This window comes from Bubalus kerabau, chromosome 20 (genome assembly GCF_029407905.1).
Source record: "Bubalus kerabau isolate K-KA32 ecotype Philippines breed swamp buffalo chromosome 20, PCC_UOA_SB_1v2, whole genome shotgun sequence".
Classification (NCBI taxonomy): domain Eukaryota; kingdom Metazoa; phylum Chordata; class Mammalia; order Artiodactyla; family Bovidae; genus Bubalus; species Bubalus kerabau.
Window position 1 is genome coordinate 56818743 of NC_073643.1, and position 15716 is coordinate 56834458.

A 15716-nucleotide genomic window follows, 5' to 3' on the forward strand; every position below is an offset into this window, starting at 1 on the left:
TGAATTCTACAGAGAAGTGTTAGGATGATCCAGCGATCACCCAGATTCGCCAGCTTTTGTCCTGCTGCCACTTTTAAGTCTGTCTGTCCGTCAGTCTGGGAAGCAGAAGCACTCTGAGTGGTAGGGGATAAGGGATTTATTATAGGAACAAACCTTTTACAGTTGTGGGAGAAATAAGGGAGTAAGGATCTAGGCGAGTTGGGAGCTCAGAGGATAGTCGCTAACGAGATGGGATAGTCACTAATGAGAAGCAGTAGCAGTGGGCCTAGTACGTTAATGCTCAGCCTTTCTCGTGGAGAAAGTTGGCTGCCAGCCACACAGAAACACTGTATAAAAGAACCCAAATTCAGGGACGTTTTATAAGCCAACTGGCCTGTTCTCTTCAAAAATGTCAAGGTCATAAAAGGCAAGATGGAGGAATTTTTCAGATTAAGGAAACATGACTACTGAACGCAGTGCCTCCTCCCTAATTAGACACTGGGCCAGAGGAAAAAAAACTTTTATTCTTTTGTTATAAAGGGCATTAGTGGGACACTAGGTGAAATTTTCATAATCTAAAAATTTTAATAAGGTTAGATAATAATACTGTGTCAATCTTAATTTCCTGATTTTGATTTGCTTTGTGGATACATACAAGAATATCCTTGCTTTTAGGAAACATGCTGAAATACTCAGGAGTGAAGGAATACCTTGTCTATGATTTATTCTCCAATGATTGAGGAAAAAGAATAACTTACACATATGTGGTTTATGCATATGTGTGTTGTGTGTGTGTCGAGTGGGAAAGAGATGAGGAAACAAGCACACGTGGAGAAAGACCCCCTGAGAAGTCTGGGGGAAGGTTGTACAGAAATTATACTAGTTTTGCAACTTCTAAGTGAAGTTATTTAAACAATCGAGGAAGACCTGGGCATCACCTTCATTTGATGAGAGCTGTATGCGGCTGTGGGGGTGGGAGTTCCTGCAGTGGGGAGGGGTGGAGAGATGCACACAGACTTTGGTTTGTACCAGGACCACTCCTCATTCTCACGCTCCTACCCCCGTCACTGTCCCTTTTCTTCTGGAAAGCCCCTCCTTCAAGTCTCAGCCCAGAAGTCACCTCCTTGGTTGCTAACAGGCTCACACGTCCAGGCTGCATGTGTGTGTGTGTTTCGGGGGGCCCCCCTTGCTGTCAGAGCTGCCGAGCGAAGTCGGCCCCTTTCTGCTCACTCAGGCTCTCCCACTGCAGCTGGAAGGGAGTGGCTGTGTCTCATGGGTCTTTAGGAAGCCAGGACTGGCACAAAACTTATCACAGGCCGGTGCTCAAAAGAGTTGCGCTTTTAATTTCAGCATTTCATGATACACCCTAGCTATTAATAACCAAACCCTGCCTAACCCCTGGGGCTTCCCAGGTGGTGCTAGAGGTAAAGAGCCTGCCTGCTGATGCAGGAGACATAAGAGATGTGAGTTTGATCCCCTGGAGGAGGGCATGGCAGCCCACTCCACTATTCTTGCATGGAGAATCCCATGGACAGAGGAGCCTGGTGGGCTACAGTGTACAGGGTCACACAGGGTCGGACACGACTGAAGCAATTTATCATGCACACGTGCCTAACCTCTCTCAGTACCCACAGACCTGTAAGGTAGTGGTACCAACCTGACCATTTCGCTTGGGTTCCCTAAAAAGGTTCTCCTGCCTGGTGCTGTTCAAGTTGATAAAACAAGGGTGAGTTTGGTTCAGAATTAGGAGAAAGCTTATTGCTTCCAGCAAAGAATGGAGAGATGTGAAGTTGCTCCAGAGCACGCACTTGCTTTTGCAGACAGGCCCTGGGCGCGGCTGCCTTATAGTGATCTTGGCTCGCTTCTGCACACGGCTGGCAAAGCCAACTGAGGTGTTGGCCCCGTGGCATTTTGAAGCAGGAACTTGGTTCTAAAGTTGTTTGGTTCTAAGAGTGCAGAGCCCCGGGTGTGAAGCCACACGGTACAGAGCCTCTGGGTGCGGCATCCTCTGAGCCAATGAAGCTAGACTGCATGCGCAGGAAAACTAAAGGTTAGACTTGATTTTATTGCCCAGATTCTACTTTCATTTCCTGGGGGTTGTTAACGGGCTTTGCTGGTGACATGTCCCTGCTCCATATCCTGCCCCTCGCTGTCGAGGGGCGCTGAGGGGCGCTAGACCGCCTTCTGTGACTGCTTCTTGTGGGTGTGGGGTGTCGTCAGAGCCCCTGGAGGGGCGGAATGCTCCCCGGCTGCCTTTATGTATATCTGGTTGTCCCCCGGGCCTAGACCCTGAGTGTTCGCCTTCCTGAGCCACCCCTGTTTGTCTAACCTTTTGGAGGCAACACCAGACAGCGTGAAGTTCCAAAGGCCCGAATATTAGCAGGAGAATAGTGGTCACCCGTTAAGTGTTTGCTGTGAACGCAGGTCTCTGGGTCCTCGGCCTGTGGGTCAGGGCAAGAGGGCCCTGGCGTCCAGGCCCTGCCGCGGCTGAATCTCCCCGGTCATGCTTTGCTGGTTGTTTTATGGAAGAGAAGCTTCAGGTAAGAGAGAGGTTCCCACAGGTAGTCAAGGGGTCACTGCCTCAGGTTGTCCCTGCGGAGGTGAGGGCTTGGGGTTCTCTTCCCTTGAGTGCGAGGTGTGCATGGAGGGGTCCCTGTGACTTCCGGTCGGGTGGATGGTTAGGGTCGCCCAGTGGGGCCCGTCCCCTTAGGGGTGAGCCGGACTTGGCAGCCACGGGTTTGCCAGGATTTTAGATGCACTTATCCCTAGGATAAGTCTGAATGGGCCTTATCTGTGGGCCTCTGGTGAGTTTGGTGTTAGGGTTGTTACTTTTCATGCCGAAAGTTACCACATCCTCAGCTAATCAATTCAGCCGTGTGGAGCAGTGGTAAAGAATCCGCCCACAAGGCAGGAGACTTAGGTTCCATCTCTGGGTCAGGAAGATCCCCTGGAGGATGAACCCACTCCAGTGGGTTTGTTCCAGTGGGACGAAAAGTTCATCCTTTTCGTCTTTTCCCTTCTCATAAAACTGCTCCCATCTGTGAACCACTACTCTCTGGGGTTTGGGAGAGGCTGACTTCTTAGATTTGGGGCTACATACTTACCATGTAAGTATGTACTTACTGGAGGCAACCCACTCCAGTATCCTTGCCTGGAAAATCCCAAAGACAGAGGAGCCTGGCAGGCTGCAGTCCATGGGGTTGCAAGGAGTTGAACACGTCTGAGCGACTTAGCACACACACAGACAACAAACCAGTTATGTGGGGTTTCCCTCACATGGTGAGTTCCTTGCTGACCCTCCTTCATGGCTTGATGGGCCGCAGTTTGGGGAAAGAAGTATTGCCCGTGTTCACTAACCAGACACCCCAGATCTCTGTTGAAGCCCCCTTTGGGGCTTTGTCTAGTTCTTCCTTTGTGTCACTGGGGAGGAATTGGATGGATCTGGCCTTTGAGGTGTGAGGGGTGGTTGCCAGGCTTCTGGGTCCAGGGCGTCCCTTTGGCAGTTGCGTCCACCTTGCTGTTTCATTTTATTAATTCTGCGTCTCCCTGGTGGTGACTCCCGCAATGGATCGCTGCCACCTGATTTTTGGAAGCTGTACTAGTTCTGAGAGCTTCAATAGGCGTAAGCAAGGTTTTACTGTTTATACTCTGCAGTAAGCATACCTCTTTCCTTACAAATAGCCGTGTGTGTGTGTGTGTGCACGCGTGTGTGTGTGTGTACAGGATGGTGTATACATACTGGAAATCTGTAAAGATTTAAGACCTTCCCTTCCCCAAGCTTCTGAGGCTCAGATGAGAACTGTCAGCATGGCCTTTTGAGCACAATCCCTGGGGTAGGCTTCTTGCTTCTGTGACTTCGGTCTGGGCGGTCACTGCATACCCCACCCACCTTTTCACCTTTTCCCCTCTCTCATAAAACTGCTCCCATCTGTGAACCATTACTCTTTGGGGTTTGGGAGAGGCTGACTTCTTAGATTTGGGGTTACATACTTACCATGTAAGTATACCCAAAAAATTTGAATTGTATAGCTTAAATGAGTAAATTTTATGGTATGTGATTTATATCTCAATCAGGGGAAAAAAAAAAAAGGCATCAATCCAATTAACCCCATGATGCTAGCTTTAAGAGTCAAGATTCCCAATATCTCTCAATAAGGTGTGAAACCACTCTAAGGCTGAGATTTATCCTGCCTGGAAGTCCCTTGGACAGCAAGGACATCAGAGCAGTCAGTCATAAAGTTTAGCATAGTTTGTCTATGGTTTCTGTACAGACATGCTCCAGGGGCCCCGTGTCTGTGGGGAGCAGGGTGGCAGGATTCAGGGTGTGTCAGGGTTTTGAGGTAGCCTCTGGGTTGTCTAAAAATATAGCCTGAACTTGAATTGACCTTCTGGGGGATAGCCATTCTGTTTCCTTAGAACTAACTAAAGCCTGAACTTGGTGTAGGGTCTATATAGTGATTGACTGACCAGATATTAACTTTTAACTAAAGCCTCCTTTTCCAGGGTTGTGGTAACTTGTACAGTCCATAGGCGAGACGGCCACCCCTTGGTGGTTTGATCTGATTGTTGAGAGAAATAAGCAATCAGCTGAGCAAGGGGTCCCAGTTTTTGAGTTAATGTTTGAGGGGGCAATCCCCCTTCTCTTATGAAAGTAAAGGTTCTAGTGTTAGTCACTCAGTCGTGTCCGACTCTTCCCAAGCCCATGGATTCCCAGGCAAGAATACTGGAGTGGATTGCCATTCCCTTCTCCAGGGGACCTTACCAACCCAGGGATCAAACCCACGTCTCCCACACTGCAGGCAGATTCTTTACTGTCTGAGCCACCGGGGAAGCCCCCAGAGGTCAAAGGGTTTAGTTAATCTGAGGGGGACAGACAGAGCCAGACTCAAACATAATTGCTTTTCCAATTCTTAAAAGGCCCCTTTGTATCCTAAATTCCATTCGGAAGGGTCATTATCCTTTCCTTTCAACTTTTCACATAGAGGCCTAGCTATTAGACCATAGTAGGGATCCAGATGTGGGCTTCCCTGGTGGCTCAGACGGTAAAGCATCTGCCTGCAGTGCGGGAGACCCGGGTTCAATCCCTGGGTTGGGAAGATCCCCTGGAGAAGGAAATGGCACCCCACTCCAGTACTCTTGCCTGGAAAATTCCATGGACTGAGGAGCCTGGTGGGCTACAGTCCATGGGGTCGCAAAGAGTTGGATACAACTGAGCGACTTCACTCACTCACTCACTCAGGGATCCAGATGCTACAAAACCCAGCCATCCCCAGGAAAGCCTTGAGCTGTCTTCCACTCTTAGCAGGGGGTGAGGCTGTAAATGGTTTCTTGCCTTTCCTGGGACGGCTTCTCTGACCTTCTGTGAGAATGAAGCCTGGGTAAATCACCCTCGTTTGTGACATTTGAGCCTTTTTTCCTGGACACCTTATATCCTTTATTGGCTAGGTATTTCAGAATGGTTGTAGTATTTCCTCAAAGTATATCTTTTAGGTCTTTAGCTTAAGTTTCCCCAAAGATGGTAGGGGGCTTTTGGAACCCTTGGGGCAGGACTCTCCAGCAGTATTATTGTTTTTTTGTTGTGTGTTTGGGTCCTGCCACTCAAACGCAAGAATTCCTTGTTCTCCTCGGCAGGGAGAAGGCGGAGTTCTTACTGGTGGGACACAGCTATGCCGCTCACAGATTCAGATCCGAGTGCTGAGCGCAGCATCTCTGCACACGGCCTGCCATCAATGTCTCGAATTGTGGTGTCACGGGCAGAATTGTCGGGTGCAGAGTTCCTGCCACCCCAGGAACTCTGGTCTGAAGAACTGGATGTAAGACCTCTGCCTGTGACACCTGTGAGAGAATGAAACTAGACCAAGGGCAAAGGAAAACTATAAAAGAGAACAGACATTTTTATCACCCACATTCCATTTATATTCCCTAAGAATTGTTTATGGGTTTTGCTGGTGACAAGAGGCCTGATTACTTCCACATGATGGATGAAAAAATAATGCTTAGAAAAATGAAGAGATTTTCCGTAAAAAAATTGTATTGGATAAATGAATAAGCAAATAAAGTAGAAGGTCAGAGTGTTCTGTGACCCCAGAGGGGTCAAAGGTATGTGTACCAGGGATGGATGGGAGGTGGACTCCAGTTGGGGAAGCATATTCTCCTGGTCAGGGCTCTCCAACAGTAGAACAAGCTTCCTTGGTAGTGAGTGAGCTCCCCATCCCTAGGGGGTATGCAAGCAGAGAGTGCCACTTTGACAGAGTTGGGTGCACACCCAGGTGGGATGGGGGGTTGATTCTCCTGGCAGCAGATGGTCTCTAAGCAGGTCCAGTGGGAAGAAGGGACTTGGGATACCAGAGACCTGAAAATAAGCACTAACTTTCTTTCCTCTTCCCTCCAACCCTCACTTCAAGAATAATACTCCCCCAATGGCTTGCTGTTCACTTCATGGCAAATAGATGGGGGACAAATGGAAACAGTGACAGACTATTTTCTTGGGCTCCAAAATCACTGTGGGTGGCGACTGAAGCCATGAAATTAAGAGACGCTTGTTCCTTGGAAGAAGAGCTATGACAAACCTAGACAGCATATTAAAAAGCTGAGACATCACTTTGCCAACAAAGGTCCATATAGATACAAAGCTATGGTTTTTCCAGTAGTCCTGTATGGATGTGAGAGTTGGACCCTAAAGAAGGCTGACGGCCAAAGAATTGATGCTTTTGAACTATGGTGCTGGAGGAGACACTTGAGAGTCCCTTGGAGAGCAAGGAGACCAACCCATTCAATCCTAGAAAATCAACCCTGAATGTTCTTTGAAAGGACTGATGCTGAAGCTGAAGCTCCAATAATCTGACCACCTGATATGAAGAGCTGACTCATTGGAAAGGCCCTGATGGTGGGAAAGATTGAGGGCAGGGGGAGAAGGGGGAGACAGAGGATGAGATGGTTGGATGGCATCATTGACTCAATGGACATGAGTCTGAGCAAACTCCAAGAGATCGTGAAGAACAGGGAAGCCTGGAGGGCTTCAGTCCATGGGATGGCAAAGAGCTGGACACGACTGAGCCAATGAACAAGAAATACTTCTACAGCATTAACGACGAACTTAATGTCCTGAAATCAGGGGTGCTCATTCCCTGGATTGGGTTTGGGAAAGTGAGGTGGACTGAATCGGGAGATAGGGGCTGACATATACACACCATTGATACCACCTATAAACTAGATAACCAGCGAGAACCCACTGCACAGCACAGGGAACCCGGCTCAGTGCCCTGTGGTGATGTAAATGGAAAGGAAATCCAAGAAGGAAGGGATACGTGTAAACAGAGAGCTGATTCATCTCGCTGTCCACCATAAAGACCATAAAGCACACACGCCATAAAGCAACTATCCTCCAGTCTTTTTTCTTTACCTTTCCGTTTCTGTGATGAGGAACCTGAGAGCTGGGGAAGATGAGTACTCTGCCCAAAGCCAGATGTAATGGCAATATTTACTAAGCACTTTCTACGTGCCAGGCATAGTTCTGAGCTGGCGGGGGCAGGCTTCTAAACTTAGACCTGCCTCTTTGAAGTTGACACAAGCACCCCAGGGCTGGAACTGTGGACAAGGAACGTCAGCCTGGCATTTCAATAAACAGAGGATGCTGCCATCAGACCTTGAGCCACTGCAGCCCCCTGATGTCGCACCCCGAGATCCGGGACTGAGGAAACAGGATACTGGGTCTACGTAGTTAAGGTGCATATCAAATTCCAATAAGCCCAGACGTGCATTCTCCCATGCATGCGTGCGTGCGAGCTAAGTCGCTTCAGTCCTGTCCGACTGTGCAACCCTGTGGCCTGTAGCCCGGCAGGCTCCTCTGTCCATGGGATTCTCCAGGTAAGAATACTGGAGTTGGTTGCCATATTCTTCTCCAGGGGATCTTTCCGATCCAGGAATCGAACCTTTATGTCTCTTAGGTCTCCTGCATTGGCAGGCATAGAAAAACACTGAATCCATTAACTTGAGATGTCTGGTTTTCTTTAATTAGCACTAATCTTTTGATATTTACCTGCTTTTCAACTTCTGTATAGCCTGACTTCTCACTTAACTCTTTGAAATAGTCCCTGAGAGGTGTCTGAGAGACTGTATGTATCTTGGGTTTAAGTCCTCAGGAATGTTGCAAATGAAACAGAATTCTCAACTTTCAGGCTGTGTGTGTTTTTTAAGTCAACAGAACCTAGGGATGGGAGGTCCCTGATGGGTGCTCAGCACCGACTCAACTAGGCCAAGTCTCCCTGCTTCCCCCAGACCTATCCCCTGCTTTCTGGGCCCCCAAGGCCCGCCAGGACCCAAGGGGGTCACAACCAGGAGCCCGTGAGGCAAGAAGCCAACAGGAGGCGCCTGGCTCTCGTGCCTACGGGACGCTCCTGGCCTTGGAGGATGCTCGGCCTTCACACAGCCCATTTTTCTGTCTACCGAGGTGGCGTCTGGAGATAGGGAGCCAACAGCCATCTCCCCCATTCTTCCTCAGAACCGAACTCTGATCCGACTCAGCTATCAGCAGGCAGCCTCAGCATACAGAAATGGGGCTCTGCCCCAGCTCCAGATGGGAAATGTTGATTGGTCTATGTCAATCATGTGATTCTGTTCTCCTGGGCAGTGATTGGTAGACTCACGGGCATGAAAGCAGTTATGGCCAGTGAGGAGTGAAGAGCCGGGCAGTGGGAGGGGTGAGGGAAGTTTTTTGGTTCTTGAAAATAGACCCTGGGGGGAGAAAAAGGATGGGTGAATGGGTGGGAGATGGATGGATTGATGGAGACATGATAAAACAAGTGTTCAGTTCAGTAGCTCAGTCATGTCCAGCTCTTTGCCACCCCATGGACTGCAGCACACCAGGCTTCCCCGCCATCACCAACTCCCAGAACTTGCTCAAACTCATGTTCATGGTGTTGGTGATGCCATCCAACTATTTCATCCTCTGTCATCCCCTTCTCCTCCTGCCTTCAATCTTTCCCATCATCAGAGTCTTTTCCAGTGAGTCAGCTCTTCGCATCAGGTGGCCAAAGTATTAGAGTTTCAGCTTCAGCATCAGTCCTTCCAATGAATATCCAAGACAAATTTCCTTTAGAATTGACGAGTTTGATCTCCTTGCTGTCCAAGGACTCTCAAGAGTCTTCTTGAACACCACAGTTCAAAAAGCATCAATTCTTCAGTGCTCAGCTTTCTTTATAGTCCAACTCTCACATCCATACATGACCACTGGAAAAACCATAGCTTTGACTAGATGGACGTTTGTCAGCAAAGTCATGTCTCTGCTTTTTAATATGCTGTCTGGGTTGGCCATAGCTTTTCTTCCAAGGAGCAAGCATCTTCTAATTTCATGGCTGCAGTCACCATCTGCAGTGATTTTGGAGCCCACAAAAATAAAGTCAGTCACTGTTGCCATTGTTTCCCCATCCATTTGCCATGAAGTGATGGGAGTGGATGTAATGATCTTCGTTTTTTGAATGTTGAGTTTTAAGCCAGTTTTTTTACTTTCCTCTTTCACTTTCATCAAGAGGGTCTTTAATTCCTCTTCACTTTCTGCCATAAGCGTGGTGTCATCTGCGTATCTGAGGTTATTGATATTTCTCCCAGCAATCTTGATTCCAGCTTGTGCTTCATCCAGCCCGGCATTTTGCATGATGTACTCTGCATAGAAGTTAAGTCAGCAGGGTGACAATATACAGCCTTGATGTACTCCTTTCCCAATTTGGAACCAGTCTGTTGTTCCATGTCCAGTTCTAACTGCTGTTTCTTGACTGGCATACACATTTCTCAGGAAGCAGGTAAGTTGGTCTGATGTTCCCATCTCTTGAGGAATTTTTCACAGTTTGTTGTGATCTATTGCAGTCAAAGGCTTTAGTGTAGTCAATGAAGCAGAAGTAGCTGTTTTTCTGGAACTCTCTTGCTTTTTCTATGATCCAGCGGATGTTGGCAATCTGATCTCTGGCTCCTCTGCCTTTCTAAATCCAGCTTGAACACCTGGAATTTCTCGGTTCACGCACTGTCGACTCCTGGCTTGGAGAATTTTGAGCATGACTTTGCCAGTGTGCATCAAGCCTAGTGTGCCAGCTAGTGGAGGGGTCGTGATGACAGAACAAGTGTAATAAAACGTTAATGATAGAGTCATGGTGGTATAAAGGTGCTCACTATACTATTCTTTCAACTTTTCTGTATGTTTGAAATTTTTCATAGTAATGTTTAAAAAATAATGAAGCCTAAGTATCAACTAAAACTGAATGTTATGCATACTCTATGACCCAACCAGTTTTATCCTAGGTAGAATAGAAATGCTTGCTAATGGACACCAAGGGTTTGTAGAATAACTTTTATAGACATGTTATTTGTAACAGCCCAAGTCTGAAACAATCAAATGTCTAGTCACAAAGGCATTTTCAGGCTCCCACCCTCTCTCTCACCATTCATGTCCCCCACCCCTGCTGCTGCTGCTGTTAACTCACTTCAGTCGTGTTCGGGTCTGTGCAACCCCATAGACGGCAGCCCAACCAGGCTTCCCCATCCCTGGGATTCTCCAGGCAAGAACACTGGAGTGGGTTGCCATTTCCTTCTCCAATGCATGAAAGTGAAAAGGGAAAGTGAAGTTGCTCAGTCGTGTCCGACTCTTCGCGACCCCATGGGCTGCAGCCCACCAGGCTCCTCCGTCCATGGGGTTTTCCAGGCAACAGTACCGGAGTGGGGTGCCATTGCCTTCTCCGCCCCCACCCCTGAGACTCTTCTAAACTTCTGCTTTTGCACCTGCTGCTTGCTCTGCCTGGGGTCCCCTCCTCCTCGTGTCCAGCTGGCTAACTCTAACTCCCCTTTCAAGTGTTGGCTTTGGCGCCCTTCTAGGCAGACTGCCTGGAATGTTAGCACTTCTTTTTGGAATCTAAGTCTCATCAAACTGGAAGAGAGGCAGTAAACCCTTACATGTGCCCAGGCCTCTGAGAAGGAAACCTTCGCTGATTTCTTCAAGGCAAGGTGTTCTCAGCACCACCTGAGAGATTCAGAAACCGAGGAAGAGACAGCACATGGATCTGCGCAGGGCTCTTTCCTTTAGCAGACAGGCCCTGCAGCATGCCTGCGCAATCTGACAGCAACAGCAACCAAAGATACTGATGCTGTCTGAGGGCGATTTCACATTTATCAGGATGAGCTCTAGCAGGTTGATATGCATTAACTCATCTTATCTTCACAACAACCCTATGAAGTGGACATTATCCCCAATTTACAGGTAAGGGACCAGAGTGAAGAGAGATGAGACACTTGCTCTGTCAGCTACCAAACACTCAACATTAAATACCAAAATACTCATCTTTTCACCTAGTAACTAAGAATGCAACTAGAGGGACTCTTCCTCACCCACTAAATCTACAAAACTTAAAAAAAAATCATAAATGGCAGTACCAGTAAGGATGCAGGGAAATAAACACATTTGTAGATGCAGCGCAGATACCCAAACTGATTTTTAAAAACTGTCTGGACATAATTTGCTAACATAGCCAGAATACTTATTCCTTTTGATTCAGCAATTCCATTTCTAGGAATCTCTTAGAAAATACTCAGAAATTCTGGACAGAGTTTGTTTTAAAGTTTTTTCCACTACATTATTATATATAATAACAACAAAAGAGAAGACTTCACCTCTAAGTCCAGCAGTAGGGTGGGTGTGATAAGTGACGGCATGCCCAGTCACGAAACATGACCCAGCTGTTACAAGCAACGTGGTAAAAGAAAGGTCAATGTCATTTTTCTGAAAGTGTCCAAAATTGAATGATGAGTAAAAATAAACAGGATGCAAAATTACATGTACATGGTGTCATTCGAATTGGATTGGACTGGGTTGGGTTGTTTTGAATTGTATTTTCTTCCTGGAAGAAAATCTCCTTAAAGGTTCCCAGTGTACACAGCAATATTGGCTAAATTTGTTTAGCAGGGCAATGGAGGACATACATTGATCTCATTCTTCCTCATAACAACCCCTGAGATGGCCACGTTTCTGATTCCCATTCTGCAGATGGGACCACTGAGGCAGAAGAAATTAATTTTCTCATCAAGGTCAAGACTGCCCAACTCCAGAGCCCACGACCTCCACCTTCTTTTCTATACACAGTCTCTCTCAGTGTGGTGTTATGGGTAGACGGTTAAAACTTTTTGTATGGTTTTAAAAACTTCTTTTCTGAGCTATTTACAATGGACATCTATCACTTCTATAATCAAGTAGGGGAAAGCAATAAAACCATTTGTTTATGCAAAGTGTCCAGAAAGTTCCAGAAGGCAGCTGTCTCCTGAGGTCCCAGCGGGACTGGCATCTTCTAACTGCAATGAAGAAGTGTGGGTGATCCCAGAGCCCACACACCCCGGAGAGGGCTCTCCCCATCTTGAGACGGAATTGCTGTGAATGGTAGGCATCAGAAGTGCAGGGAGAATGTGGTGCAGGAGGAGGTGGTGTGGGCCGCGCCAGGAAGCAGGCCGTCGTCCGTGTTCCTTCTCCTGCTCCCTCTCGCCCCACGTGCCCGCCAGCCTGACTTATCAGGTTGTCCACTCAGACGAGATGAAGGGGAGGAAGGACCTTCCCGACTCACGTTTGTCCCTTCTCTTGAGCCAGCTTCCCCGGGGCCCGGCAGCAGGGCTGGAGGTTGAGTCTATGCTGGGTGACGGCGGTGGTGGCTATAACCACTGCGTCCAATAATTACAGAACATGACTGTCCCTGGAGGAGCCCCAACCAGAGCACGACTTCAGGGCTCAGCCTCTGTACTCCCTGTCTATGTGCCCAAGGGCAGTGGGATCTACCTCTCTGGGCCTCAGTTTCCTCATCTGTAAAATAGGCACAATAGTGAAGGCCCGTCTCACAAGGCTCTTGTGAGAATTAAATTAGTAAATATGTGTAAAGTGTAAGAACAGTGCCTGGTACATGGCCTGCACGCGATGAATGTTTACCGTTATTAAACACTTTACGTTTATACAAGTTAACCCATTGGTCCATAGCAACATCTCACCTGGTAGTCACTTTCATTAGCTCATCTGGCAGAAGGAAATACAGAGCCACAGAGACGCTGGGTAACCTTCCCAAGGTCACACAGCTTTCCTAGTAAGGAGAGGAGCAGGATTCATGCTGAGGCCCTAGGGCTTCGTAGGCTGTGTGATTGGTTCTGTTTTTTCTGCTGCTCAGCGTGGATGTAGATGCGGAAATGTAGGCATGCATTGTTCTTTGTAGCTTTTTTTTTTTTTTAAGAGGATGGATATCAAGGAAGTCCTATCAAAGTTGGGCTTCCCTGGTGGCTCAGGCGGTAAAGAATCTGCCTCCAATGCCAGAGACCCAGGTTAAGTCCCTGGGTGGGGAAGATCCCATAGAGAAGGGAACAGCTACCCACTCCAGTATTCTTGCCTGGAGAATCGCATGGACAGAGGAGCCTGGTGGGCTATACAGTCCATGGGGTCACACAGAGTTGGACATGACTGAACGACTAACACACACTTTAAAGTTGAAAGGGTGGGGACTCAGCGAGGTGTGTTCAAGCCCCAGAGAGGCTGCTTTCTCCATGTGTACCTTGGGGCAAGTCACTTGGCTTCACTGTGCCTCCATTTCCTCGTCCGTGAGATAGGATCCCTGCCTCTTCTCAGGGTGGTAGAATAAGAGGCGTTGCCAGAACAGGTCCTGTGCAGGGTGATGTGAAGGGGTGGGGAGGGGACGGCCACTGGGAGAAGGACTGTCCCCTGTGGGTCCTGGACCCTTCCCTGGACGGGGATCCTCCTCCCCCTCTGCTCCCTGCTCCTTGCAGAGGCTCAGTCCTTCAAACCCCTGGACCCACAACCACCACCTAATATGAGCAAAGTGACGAAGAGTGAGCTCCGCAGCCCCCATCAGATCCCAGCCGGGGTCCAGCCAGCTGGGCTTAGAGGAGGGCGGGTGGGCCTGCTAAGCACAACGGGGGCTGCGAGGCAGCGAGTGAGAGTCATCACCACCCCTCCCGGCCAGCCATTGCAGTCCTGTCACCCCCACCGACACCGGGCAGCCTGAGACCCCGTCAGCGGGCTCCTGCCCACCTCCTTCCTCCAGCCCTGCTCCCAGGGGTCTATCCGGGATGCAAATCTGAGCCCAACAGCCCATGGTGGCTCAGATGGTAGAGCATCTGTCTGCAATGTGGGAGACCTGGGTTCTATCCCTAGGTCGGGAAGATTCCCTGGAGGAGGGCATGGCAGCCCACCCCAGTATTCTTGCCTGGAGAGTTCCGTGGACAGAGGAATCTGGCGGGCTACAGTCTGTGGGGCCACAAAGAGTCAGACACGACTGCAGGATGAACACATGTGGTTCTCCGCCCCGCTCCCACCGTATGAAGCTCAGACTCTGCCATGACCATGAAGCCCCTGTCCGCCGGGTTATCTGGCCACTTCCCTCCCCCACGTTACCTGCTCGGTGCTGACCGTGCTGAACGCCGCTTTGCTGTGCTCTCCTGTCCACTCTTGACCATGCGGTTCTCTCCAAGCCCCTCTTCCCCCTCACCACACCCAAACTGCACCACTTACACATTCCTTCCTTGGGGAGACCCTCCCCAGCAACCCCCTAACTGCAAGCCGAGTCAGCGACTCCTGCTAAGGCTTTCCACAGCTTCCTCCTTGGAGCATTCATTACACTCTGTTGTAATTGCTTAAAAATATGTCTCATCATTTGGGCTTAGGGAACTCTTTGAGGATAGGGACCAAGTCAGGGTTGCTTATTATTAAAATATGAGTGCCTCGGACTGAGAAGGTGCTAAGGTCAGATGGACTGGTGAACGAGTGGGTGGACGGATGGATGGATGGATGGATGAATGGGTGGTCTATAGATGGGTGGGTAGAGGAGTTGCTGAGTGGGTGAATGAGTGGCAGGATGGATGGGTAGGTGGATGAATGGACAAGTACCTGAGTGGCAAGAGGGCATGATATACTTGTGGGTGAATAATAAGAGTGAAATGAAGTGAAGTGAAGTCGCTCAGTCGTGTCTGACTCTTTGCGACCCCATGGACTGTAGCCTACCAGGCTCCTCTATCCATGGGATTTTCCAGGCAATAGTACTACAGTGGGTTGCCATTTTCTTCTCCAGAGGATCTTCCCAACCCAGGGATCGAACCCGGGTCTCCCGCATTGTAGACAGATGCTTTACTGTCTGAGCCACCAGGGAAGTCGAATAATAAGAGTGTGATAGGTTAATCATAAATACTGGAGGAGTATGTGAGTGGATGCATAGATGAGTCCATGCTGGTCCTTCCTTGATGATCAGAGGGAGAAAAACACTAGTCTTAAATTTCAAGGTTTGGAGGGCCACTGCACCCGTTCCCCAGCCTTACCTTTAATGGTGACAGTAACATTCTCTTTATATATTATTTATTTGGCTGTGCCGGGTCTTAGTTACAGCATGTGGGATCTTGTTCCCTGACCTGGGCCCCCTGCATTGAGAGCTCAGAGTCTTAGCCACTGGACCACCAGGGAAATCCCAACAATAACATATTCTTAAATCAGATTTTTTTTTTTCCTTTGGTAACTGAGGTGAAATTCTCCAAGCCAGGCTTCAACAGTACGTGAACCATGAACTTCCAGATGATCAACCTGAATTTAGAAAAGGCAGAGGAACCAGGGATCAAATTTCCAACATCCGCTGGATCATCAAAAAAGCAAGAGAGTTCCAGAAAAACATCTACTTGTGCTGTATTGACTACGCCAAAGCCTGTGACCGTGTGGATCACAACAA